This window comes from Oscarella lobularis, chromosome 6, assembly GCF_947507565.1.
Source record: "Oscarella lobularis chromosome 6, ooOscLobu1.1, whole genome shotgun sequence".
In the NCBI taxonomy this organism is placed as follows: domain Eukaryota; kingdom Metazoa; phylum Porifera; class Homoscleromorpha; order Homosclerophorida; family Oscarellidae; genus Oscarella; species Oscarella lobularis.
Genome location: NC_089180.1, coordinates 2,412,272 through 2,424,214, shown reverse-complemented (window position 1 = coordinate 2,424,214; position 11,943 = coordinate 2,412,272).

Below are 11,943 nucleotides of genomic sequence, written 5' to 3'. Positions count from 1 at the left end.
AAGAAATTGTCAAGTAGCCAGTATGCAGAAATCCGTGGCGAGCGTATTCTTGTGTCACCATAAGCTGACCTTCTGTTTGATAAAAGTAATCGTGACTCCGTTTTTGACTCATTCGGTCGTCGACTACTCTAAAAAAGAAGGTCGCCACTTCTCGCGCAGCGTCTTCTGGCGTAGCATCTTGGATTGATTAAAAACATTTAATCTCAAGCAAGCCGTCCTAACAAAAAATAATTTTTTGGTATATTATTAGACAGAATATTGTATTTATTACGCTAAATATTATTTTATCTTGCTTCCAAAAAAGTGTGGGTCAGATGTACATGGCCGGACTCTTCGACAATGTTGCCAGTGACGCTTTCATAAACAAGACGTGCAACGCCTTCGGTATCTCGTCCATAATGCAGAGAGGTACTGTTGACATTTTTGTAATCGCCTAGGATTTCCTTTACCATAATGGCAAGATACCCTCCTCGACGATTAGGCCTGTTACAAATACATCCAAACTTTGAAGACGTCACTTGCCATTGACCTGCCTGCCCTATCAAAAAGACAACTGATCAGGTTTGCAGTGCTTGCGAGCAGTCCGGTTTGTGTTGGCTAGCGATCGTAGAATCTAGGTGACCATCCGTCCCCTGCGCGTGTCGCGGTTCCTATCGGGGGTTCGCTGCACGTCTATTCGTCTTTTCTCGTACGAAAGAGCTAGAAGGTCGGATACCGAACGCATTCGAGAAGTCGTGCTTTAGGACGAGCAACGACTGCTCAATTACGGCCGCAGCGCTGGGCCAAGGCTATAAAATGGGTAATGCCGATTTTGTGTCGGTGGACGGGAGAAGGATTTGAACATACAGTATAAGAAAAGTGAACAAATGCATGTTGCTGATACCCTATCCAGAGCTCACTTGGAGACGCCAGAACGCACGTCATCGTGGCAAACCGAAACGTGTATGAATCTGGAAGAAGTCGATACAGAAGAAAACTGCCTTTTAGAAATTGTTAAGCTGAAACGAGTGAGGCAGGCAGCAAGACAGGATGCGGAACTGCAGAGTGTTACAATGATGTTGCAGCGAGGCTGGCCGGAAGGAATAGCATACGTACCTCAGCTCGCAAAGCCGTATCACAGCCAACAAAACACCATGTTCCTGAAGAAAGGACGGGTATACAAAGATGACCGAACCGTGGTACCAGTATGCCTTAATTAAAGCAGAAATGATGCAGCTACTTCAGAGCACGCATCTCGACATTAAAGGATGCTTGAGACGAGCCAGAGAAAGCTTCTATTGGCCGGGCATAAATGCGCAAATAGTGTTTTCATTTCAGCCGTTTTCAACTTTAGAGCCGGCTTTTAATAATTTTTCCCGGTTTGTGGTGCAGTCCGTCTCCTAATTCTGCCGGCTTTTACTTTTCTAGATGTCAGTTTCTCTTCATATTCGGTCGGTGTTCCACTTCGATCAACCGGTCGTCATTTCTGCCAGCACACTTTAAGGTGGTTCATTTCGCGTTTTTACGAATTCTCGAGGCGATGGCAGCGTTTTCAGCCAAAAAATCGCCACTTTTTCTCTCCGATCTTATTAAGCACCTTTTCCTCGCCCAAATCCCCGACAACGTCGTGCGCATCCTACAGGATCTGTTGAATCATCGTTCGCGGCACCACCAGTACTCGTTTTATTTTGACTTTGGCTCCCGTACGCAATTCGACTCGTCTAAAGACGACGTCGTCGCGCAGAACGAGTGAGTCCCACACCTGGAGTAATCGGCGCTCCTGCGACGTAGCTTTCCAATTTCTGCGGTTCGGTGTTTGGTCTTCACGGAGTAACTCTCGGACACGGCCAATAAGCCAGCTCGCTCGGCGGCCACCTCGGCTGAATGCCGACGGCTGCAAGCGTCGGCATAGACCTCTCGTTCTCGATAGGCGGCAACAGCTCCTCCAACCTATGCGTTCCGTCTCTTTTGGCTGTTGAACCAGCCGTCGAGTCGACCGGCTGCCTCGATGGGGCATCGGCGTTTGCGTGCTCCTTGCCCGACTTGTGCACCACTTCCCACTGATATTCGCTCAGAGTCATCAGCCAGAGCGCCAATCGTCCGGTGGGATCTCTGACAGTTTTGAGTATTGGTTAGCTCAAGAATGGATAAGTTGTAATGATGCAATGTGCAACTACACTGTATTTCGTAGTCGCCAGCCGTGGGGTATTTCGTTTTCGCTAGCATTGCATGTGCAATAGTCTGCACAAACTGGTCGCACTCTTTTCCAACGAGGTACTGTTTCTTCTCTAGAGCTACTTCCACTACTGTTGGAAATTTTGCCGGCAGCGAAAATCCAGCCAAAGATTCGCAAGGAGACAAAGGCGGATCAGGTGACGAGTGGACGTGAGGAGGAGGAGTAGCCGGCGCCTTTGAAGACGATTGCTGTTCTTGGGCGTCTTTCACAGATTCCATGACGGTAAACCACGACTTGAAAGAATAGTTCAGCTAGCCTCGCAATCCAGTCCCTTCTCCCTGATCTTCCGTATAAACACGGTAGGGGAGGAGGGCCTGGTACTTCTAAGGTGCGAAAAGGTCACGTGGGACCCCTTTGGAAACAGCGGTCAGTCATGTGCTTCTTTAAACACTTGTCTTAACACCAAGGTAGTATCGCTCTCGTGCACTCGTGCTCACGTCTCGTGCAGGACCCTGGCTCCCGTGCTTCTCTTCGCTAGCGCACTCACCGAACAGGTTTTTACAAAGATCGTGTCGCTTGGTAGGCAGATTCGCAGTTGTCTCTTTTCAACATGGTGTCCTCTTTTCGGTGTCATGTAGGCTGCGAGAACATTACGTTCCACTACCACCCTCGCTATGCTCATGATGGCATCTAACTGCCCTAAACGAAAGTGCGGGAGCTAAAAGTCCTTCTATGGTACGTCGCAAGCAAAGGTTCCCAGTGGCAACTCTATTTTGATAGACGCGGTCCTGCAAGCGAAGTGCGCTAGCGAAGAGAAGCACAAGAGCCAGGGTCCTGCACGAGACCTAAGCACGAGTGCACGAGGGCGATACTACCCTGGTGTTAAGACAAGTATTTAAAGAAGCACATGACTGACCGCTGCCACCAAAGGGGGTTCCCACGTGACCTTTCACACCTTAGAAGTACCAGGCCCTTCTCTCCCCCGTGTTTATACGGGAGATCAGGGAGGAGGGGCCTGGCTACGCGAGGCTAGAAAAGGAGAATCATTAAATACAGCTTCTCGCTCACTTAATTAATGCACATCTAGTACTGTATTAGAGCAAAGCGCATGTATTAGTAGAGCATGTGATATCGACCAAGGTTCTCGCTAGGCTCCTAGCGGGTGGATTCACTCCACTTGTGTGAGATTTTATCCACCCGCTCAGTAAAAATTTTAGGAATTCTCCACTCCGTCGAAAGAGGCTAGCTCCAGTCCAACTGTCGCGTTTACTAGTCGTGGTTGTGGACTCGTGGTACGCCGTGAGAAGGGAAGAAACGACAAAGTATCATGCATTACAAAAAGACTCAACATACATATAGTAAAGTACTCCTGAGTCCTAGCAGCCACTAGTCGCTCTCCGCTGGAGGAGCCCTCAGTGAAATCGCCAAAGTATCTCGAACCTATTGCCAACCTTATTCGTCTGTTACCCTGCGACTGCCAGAGTAGTGCTGTTGGAACATGATTCCAATTTGACGCTGGGGGCCATTCATCGATTTTCGGAGTAAGTTATCCAATGTTTCGCTCTTCAATCGGTTTCGAATGGGCGTCATTATTCGATTCATTGCTGAGAAAACTCTCTCAGCTTACTACAAACTCGCACTGTTAGACATGGCTACCTTACAGTAGTGCAGTCTTCACACACTATACTTCTGTACGCGAATTAGGACCAAATCTAGAAGCTAAGATAAAAGAGTATGGTGAACAGAGAAGTCTGTTAATAAGATGAAACTCCAATGAAAATTGTTGGGATTTGCTTGCACGATTTGTGTTAATTCGGATACGGGGTTTAGTTAAGTGGGTGTGGCGTGAGAGAGACCTCGTTGTCTGGGAATAAAGAGTTACATCCTACGACGACCACTCGATCACCCGAGTTACGACGACCTACGGACGGGAAATCGTAACAATTTGGGGAGCCAGTCCGGGATCGACAGAGAGCGACCAGGAAAATCGAAGAGAAGGGATGCCGAAAGGCAAAACAAAGAGAGCGAAGACGCGACGCAGGCAAACGTCGCCGGAACGGACCCCGTCGCCGTTGTGGGCGACGACAGCAAGAGAGAAGGTGTCGTTGAGTCTTTTCGTTTGACAGGCAGGTCTTTGAATGCGTCAATCTTGCAATTGCGCAGTGACTACGTTTTAAACAGAGACGGATCTTCCTACTATCGTTGCGGATAATACGGGCAGGTCTCGATTATGAGCACTGAGGACCTCAAGTTTAAAGCGTAGAAGTGGGCTTGAATAAACTCGAGCGTAATCATGATGAATCAAACGACGACCTGCGCTATTATTGCGAGGAAGACATGGACAATGTATGGAAGCACGCAGTATATTTCTAAAAATTATTTATCAGAATAAATTACTGTACAGTACCTTTTTGATTACCCGCTGTCGTTTATCAGCTGCACTCTAAACAATCAGTACAGTGTACCTACTTTTACCTCCGTTTAACTTTGATTTTTATTTACCAAATTGTTAGTGACAAGCTAATTTTTCAGATTTTGAAAACGTGGTAATTGATAGTAGCGACAAAATCGCCTAAAATGTGTGCATGAAAAATCTCGCAAATATGTATTACAGAACACAAAAGTGAGCATGCGCAATTGGCGCAATTTTGTTATCCAAAAACAGTAAACTTGGTAAGCAATCCGGGTCCAAATTTCCGAATTTTAGTCAGTCTAGAACGAGTGTTACGCCGTTGAGTGCGCCGCAAAAGGCGAAGGAGTTGTGGAGCAATGAAAATCGTTAGAGAAGAATAGATTGTTCAGAAACAAACTGCTTATTTTTGATACATTTCAGATTTCTCGTATAAGTAAAATGAGTTTGAGATTGTTTCTTTGAAGAGCAAGACTTGGTCGTTTGAAGCCTCGCTGAAGTTAGTGTTTCTCTTGGGAGAGTTACAAGATAATGATAGTTTTGTGATCTATCATGTGATTTCCAAACGCCCTCAGTGCGCTATTTGATTCTTTTTACTCCAATTTTAAAAGCCTATTTGCATCGCACTGCCTAATTACGTTAGATGGCTTATTTTCAGCAAAAACGTACAATTAATTTGACCTCTTATGTGAACTGTCCAAACCTGGAGATCCGTCTCCTTGGGTTGTTCAAATGTCCACTGAAAGTACGCCTGATAGAAAAAAAAATCAATCGATTGCACAACGTTTCAGGTCTTTTGGTAAGTGCGGCCAAGAAGGCTTCCGAGGCTTTGAACCCCGAGTTGATAGACTGTCAAAACGATGCGGATAAAATCTGGGAAACGATCTTCTGTAGAGTGTACTAAATGTTTGTTTTTAATTTTTATCCTTTGCAGTGTATTGAAATATTTTTAGCTTTTTATTTGTACATAGTCATACTTCGTGTTTTATCAATTTTGAGTATTTAGGTGTTTGCTAACACTTTCAGTATCATTTGATACACAATTCCCCAAGAAAGAGGATAGCCTCTCGGTCGTTATCTACACAAGAGAACAGCCCGTCCCAATGCCTAACCAGAAAACGAAGAAGAAAAGGAAAACAGAATTCAAATTCCAGACGTCGATATTTATGTGCAGGAGTACGTATTGGAAAATTTGCAGCAAAGATTGATGCACTAGCCCCAAGTGACCAGTTTGGCACCAATCTTTACTTAGAAACATTAGCTTACGTTAGTCTCGCGTAGCCAGACCCTTCCTCCTTGGTGATATTAACTCTCACCAAGGGGAAAGGGTCTGGAGAACTTTTTTTATCTTCTTGTGTGCCGCTACCCCCGGATTCCGGGGGAACGATATATAGAATGTTGACCATATGGTAACTCCTTGACGGAATGTTTGATGAGGCCATCTTGCGGGTCGATCGCGATTTCGCCGTTTCTGATTTGCATGAGAAGATCTGCGTAGGCGCCGGATTGAGCGTCCCCAAACACATGCGCTCTCATATTCGTTCTCAATCTAAGCGTGCAGACTTTGGGCCATAAGGAAGCGGAAGATTTCAGGCAGGCTGCGATTTTGTTAGCTTTCGCGCTTTTCGGTATTAAATTGAAGTCTCTTGCTAGTATGAGTGGTAAGCCTCCCATGACCGCATCGGTTTTGCGGATTTTGCGAAGACTTCGATCTAGTGCTTTGAGAGCCTTTTAGTTGGCCATTGTACATTCGTCCCATATAATCACCTTGGCTAAGCGTAGAAGTCTGGATCGCTGTATTCTTTTGAATGGTGCAGGTAGGACGATCGTAGCGACAGATGTTGAGCGGTTGCTTAAAGACAGAATGAGCTGTTTTGCCGCCAGTTGAGAGTGTTGCGGCGATTCCGGAGGAGGCGACTGCAAGAGGATCGAATTTTATCAAGAAAAACATTTAGTAGTTACTTGCGGGCAAACGTGTTAGTTTTCCTGTCTGAAAGGATTGCATCCGTGTTTGTGAGATGCACTACATGTATTTTTGTCTATTTACATGTTTGATAAATAAGGAAGAATGACGTTCCTTGACAGTCGTGCATCGGGTGCTGGGCAACAACCAAAAGATTAGGCGTTCCCTCCGGTTACGGGGGGCCTGTAAAGTGAGAAGCGTAGGGCTTTTGCTCCAGTTTAAGGGAAGCGTGTAAGGGAAGAAGTGAGGGCGTGATCGCGTGGCTCGCTGTTGATCAGCAAGTTGCTGGTGGCAATTGGTTTACGAGGATTCTTAAATACAAAAAGTGAACCAAGCAGAGCATCCATTAATATTGGCAGAAGTAATGCAGTAGACAAAAAAACTGCATTTAAAAGGTAGGCGGCTACTAAGGAGGCCATTTTTGTGATTACGGCTTGGGAAATCAAACGCTTTATGCTGTTTGTAACAAGCTGAACCCACGTGCCGAACTATCGAGAAGGACGTCAAGATCAACGCAGACAAAAGCAACAGGGAAACGCGTACATAGGTGCGCGCGCGAGCCCATTTTTCTCAATAGGCCCCGCGAAACAAAATCTAGCACGGCTAGCAGAGTGCGGACCGCAAGCCTAAGCGAAGACAATAATTGTTGCCATGACAGTAATTATTCTAACTCACGTGTTGTGAGACCTGTCTAAAAAATCATTTGCCTAAAAGATCACGACGTCATTGTTACGTATGTTTACGTAACAATGACGTTGCGTGTCTCGCATTATTTTTTTGCTGTTTGCGGCACTATCTCTTATTTCGGCAATACCTACTCTCTATTCAGTCTGACTTCGAACCCGGACGTTGAATGCCTTAATTAAATAATCCACTTAGCAAGGACACGGGAAATCCATGCTGTCTTGCACGCTCTACGGCAGCCATAGTTTGTAGAATGGGTCGCGGTAAACTGCTCGTGAGAAACGGTTAATAGAGAAATTTCGATCTGAGCTGAAAACAATAACAAATTATTCCTTGAATAAGCACATCATTTTCAACAACAGTAATATCCAATTCAGAATTCATTAGATGAAAACGCATTGAAATCAGCGTCTCTACAAGATTATGACAGCACTTCACTCAGAGACCGAGCAGCCCACTGAATATCCTCCGAAAACCGAAACGTAACAGATAACGAGCGCTATATTAACCCAGCGCAAGTCTTAATGAGTTTTTTTCTGCTACGTCCTAGAGCAGAAAAATACAGACGCACGCTTCATTCCCACTCAATTTTCAACATCTTTGTGAGGCCATGTTGAAATAAAGTAAGACGTGACGAGGATTAAAACGTGCGTAAAACTCGTGTCTTTAAGAGCTTCGTCTCGTTTTTTTGCTGAAAGTCGCTAATAAAAACGTCATAGACGGTCACGTGATGACCCAATTCTTTGTAAACAATATTAGCACAGCAGTGTTGGTTAAAACGCCTGGGGAATAAGTAGCAAACCTCGGTCAGTGCATGGAGGAGACAGCGGTCGGTCAAAACGACTCCGGTTCTCACGACAACGTCAACCACAACTCCTAGCCGAACGTGTTGCACCTGTGATTTTTCGCTTCTCACAAATTTTTACCATCTTCCGTGAACAAGTGTTTTTAGCAAATTAAAACGCGCTGAGCGCTTAAGACAGGAAATCATCTTCCAAACGCCGTCTAATCAGCGGAATCACAAGACTGAAAGGATCGGCGAGGCTGCCTATATCTGCATTTCCGCCGCAAACGTTTGAGCCAATTCTTATTATTTGTTTTCTTTCCTCTGGTCAGACACTGTCAGTGTCGTCGTTTTCCCTTTCTGCACATTTATCTTTACTTATATAACGGCACCAGGTTGCGAGCCAAACAGAAGCGCTTATTAGAGTGGTTTTTTCTCGGCGTATACACCACTCAACCGGGTGAAAAGTAGCAGACCGCGTTAAATTCGCGTTTGAATTCGCGCTCCTGATGGACTCGCAATTGGCTCTCGGCTCCGCCTCGGGCCAAACTCCCCTCCTCAAACTCTAAACGGCGTATCCCACTCCCCGCAGTTGTGTAACATATACTTAGAAGGGACTGTATGTTTGTTTAACTGCATGCAACGCGTACCTCCGTTCAAATGACTTTCTGCATATAGTGTTGTCGTATTAGGAACTTGCCGTGTCTTGTTTTCTTTTTTGACTGGCTCTTTTAATTCAGCCAAGCACACTTGCGACGTGGAAGGGACCTTTTTCTTGGTGTTGCTTAATTGTTTTCTCAGCTGCGTTTTGATCGAGTTTTGGCATCGCGCAGCAAAAACGTTTAATTGAGCAAATAGCCGATATTCACGACTCGCCAACTATGCAACGCATCTGTTTTTTAATTTTTTAACGTATTCTTTAAAAGCCTATTGAGCTTTAATCCAAAGGTAAAAAATGAAATAATATGCCTGATCTGCGAGATCAATTTTCTGTAATAAATTTAGCAAGCAAATAGAAAAAGATCAAGGAGCAGGAAGAAACGGGAAGAAAACAGCTATAAATCCTTAATCTCTCATCCTCTCAATCTTTCAACTCCTTAACCGCCCAACTTCTGAAATTTTTTTAAAAGCCTCTTTGACGCTAAAGAAATAACCAGATTTATATTTGTCTGAAAAGCAAAGATTCGCAACAATCAACCTCAATTGAACAGGAATGCACCAGAATTCGCTAACCTATAGACGATAAGCGGAAAAGTAAGTTAGTAATTTATTCACCTATTGTCCCATTTCCAGATTAGCGTCCAATTGACGTCGTCAACGTAATAGAGATTCAGTCTTGTTGTGTACCAAACCAGGAAGCAAGCAAGTGCTGAGAACAAGCCAGCAAGCTCATAAAATGCGTTACCACAGTTTATAAAATAATTTACATCACGGACACCGTATAGCGCAAAATATTCGCGAGAGAAAACTTTTGCGAAATTTTTTTCCCTTTGCGAAAGTTTTTTGTCGCAAAATTTTAGATTTTTACAAACAGCATAAGTAGGGCCCTGACAACCGCGAAAGTTTTCCTCGCGAAGTTCCTTCCTAGGCAAATTCGCGAATGTTGTCTCTCGCGAATATTTTGCGCTATACGGTATCTTTTTTAGTGCATCCCTTTCTACGTAAATCAATAAGATTATAATTTAGAAAAGTTTTACTTTTTCTCGGTTGACTTGGATTTCTCCTTTATCCATGTCTAATAATGGCGTTATTCAGATGAATTACAAAGACAAAGCATAACAGAAACCTACTGTGATAAAGGTTAATGTGCCTTTAGATTAGCCAAACGCATACTGTATTTTACAGCTATGATGGAATTTCGAATACCATTACAAATACCATTACAGACTAAGACACATTTTCGGCACAATACACTACTTTGATCTATAGAGTCTACACAACCAGTGGGCAAAACCAAGTCAATCTTGTGAGCTTATCGTCTATGGCTACAACCGATTTACTTATAAATACGTTCTTGCTATACACTGGACGTATTTAGCCGTTAGTCTAGCGTCCCTTGCCAGCTAAAGAGTCAGCCCTGGTTGCACGCCGCGTACGCAACGGAAGATGAGCGATCTCACGCGATGTAGACGCAAAAAATGATGAGCGAAATAAACAGAGCTTGGAAAATTCAAAACGCAATATTCTTGGGTGAAGAACCTTTAGCGCTACCAAGACATACAACTCCAAAAGAGCTCGGCCAATTTTCATCTTAACGAAAAAAGATAACACTAAGAACTCAGTAGACAGTGCTGTAAAGTAGAATATTGTCAAAAAGGTAAAATTTCTGATACTGTATTAAGCTCGGTACGAAAAAGAACTTTCACGTATGAGAAAGTGGTCTCTCTTGGACCAGCGAAAACAACGTTACAGCGAAAGAGGACACGCTATTCATACGTTCATTTCGAATTAACTTTGATATTTTTATAGCATACCACGCTATTTACCTAAATACACTTACTTGGTATCACAATAGCACACCTCTCGCTACAAAATGCGCCACCATTGCCGTTGTTTAAGTAGCCGTGCTCGCCATTGTCATCGCTTTTTATTTGCTCTTTGCTAACTTGCCGCTTCCCGTTCTTTGATGAGCGACTTTCTGACAAATCGTGAACTTTTCGCGAATTGTATCGCTAATTCTTTTGCCGACGTTATTTGAAAAGCTATATCAAAGTTTGCACAAACATCTAAAGTTCTAAAATTGAAAGATCTTTGTCGCACAAGATGGGTTCAACGCATGCATGTAGCATAGATGCACTTCATTAAAGTGCATTTGCAGCGTGCGGTACGGCTTTTTTCAACATTGCACTTAAATTCTGTCATTGGTTGAAGCATTTTGGGGTAACTCACTTATTCCTGACCGTTTTTCATCGGGAGACGCACTTGAAGACGACCGTACCGGTTAACAGTCTCCTAAAATTTTTTGGGTTTTTACCGGTTTGAGCTCGATCGCGAGTAGCATAGAAAAACTCTGGAATGGCGTGACAATTGTTTCTTATTCACGGAAACGACTTTTTATTCAAGATTGCAAACTCGTTGCCCTAGGTTTCACCTAGGTTAGGGTTAAACCCTAATCCTTTGGATGCTCCGTTCCTGCGAGAAAGGGTCTGGTTTGTTTTCACCCCTTCTACGCCTTTTTGCCCGCGCATCATGACGTATGGACACAATAGGGTATACAAAAATCAATACACTCCGGTACTGCGGCGGTTATTTATCACAAGCGCTGATAAATATGTCAAAATAGAGTTGACGTGGAAACGAGCGTGTATAGTTCACTTGTAATGGCCGTAAATGCGCATATTACGATTAAGATTTCTCTACTGGGAAAAGCTGAGTTCGCAGATTTGGCACTGGTACTGCTATTCGCCGGAGTGTATTCGAAAATGTTTTGTGGGCGTCGAGCTATCTGCGAACGCCTTGCTTCAGACCTTGCAATTGTAGGGACGCTCGCCTGTATGGGTTTCTTATTGGATGCTCTTTACCTATACGTTCTTCGCTGACGTTTACAGTTGGTCTCTCCTTAATCTCTGCCTATGTTTAGACGAATGTTTAGACGAAGTTGAGAGTGCTGTCTCGCAAGCCAGGCCCTACGCGCGTGACCTGGTGGGCGTAACCACCGCTCACGTCGCGTGGGATCAGAGGAGAAGGGCCTAGCTTGCTAGGCTACTGTCTCGGCGTCAACTTGGCTACCCCTCTCTAGCAGTTCGCGGCCGCAGTCGCTGTTGTTCGCGATGACGTATATAATTGGCTCTAATTGGCTTGAGACACAAGTAGAGTGTGCGCATTATCCCAGGGTCTGGTGGGGCTCGCGCTCGCAAGTCAGACACTGAGTCAATAATGAGAGTTTTGAGTCGGATCTCGGATAACTTTCTAATTCTACTATTGTCGCTTTTACTAGTAGAGTAAAA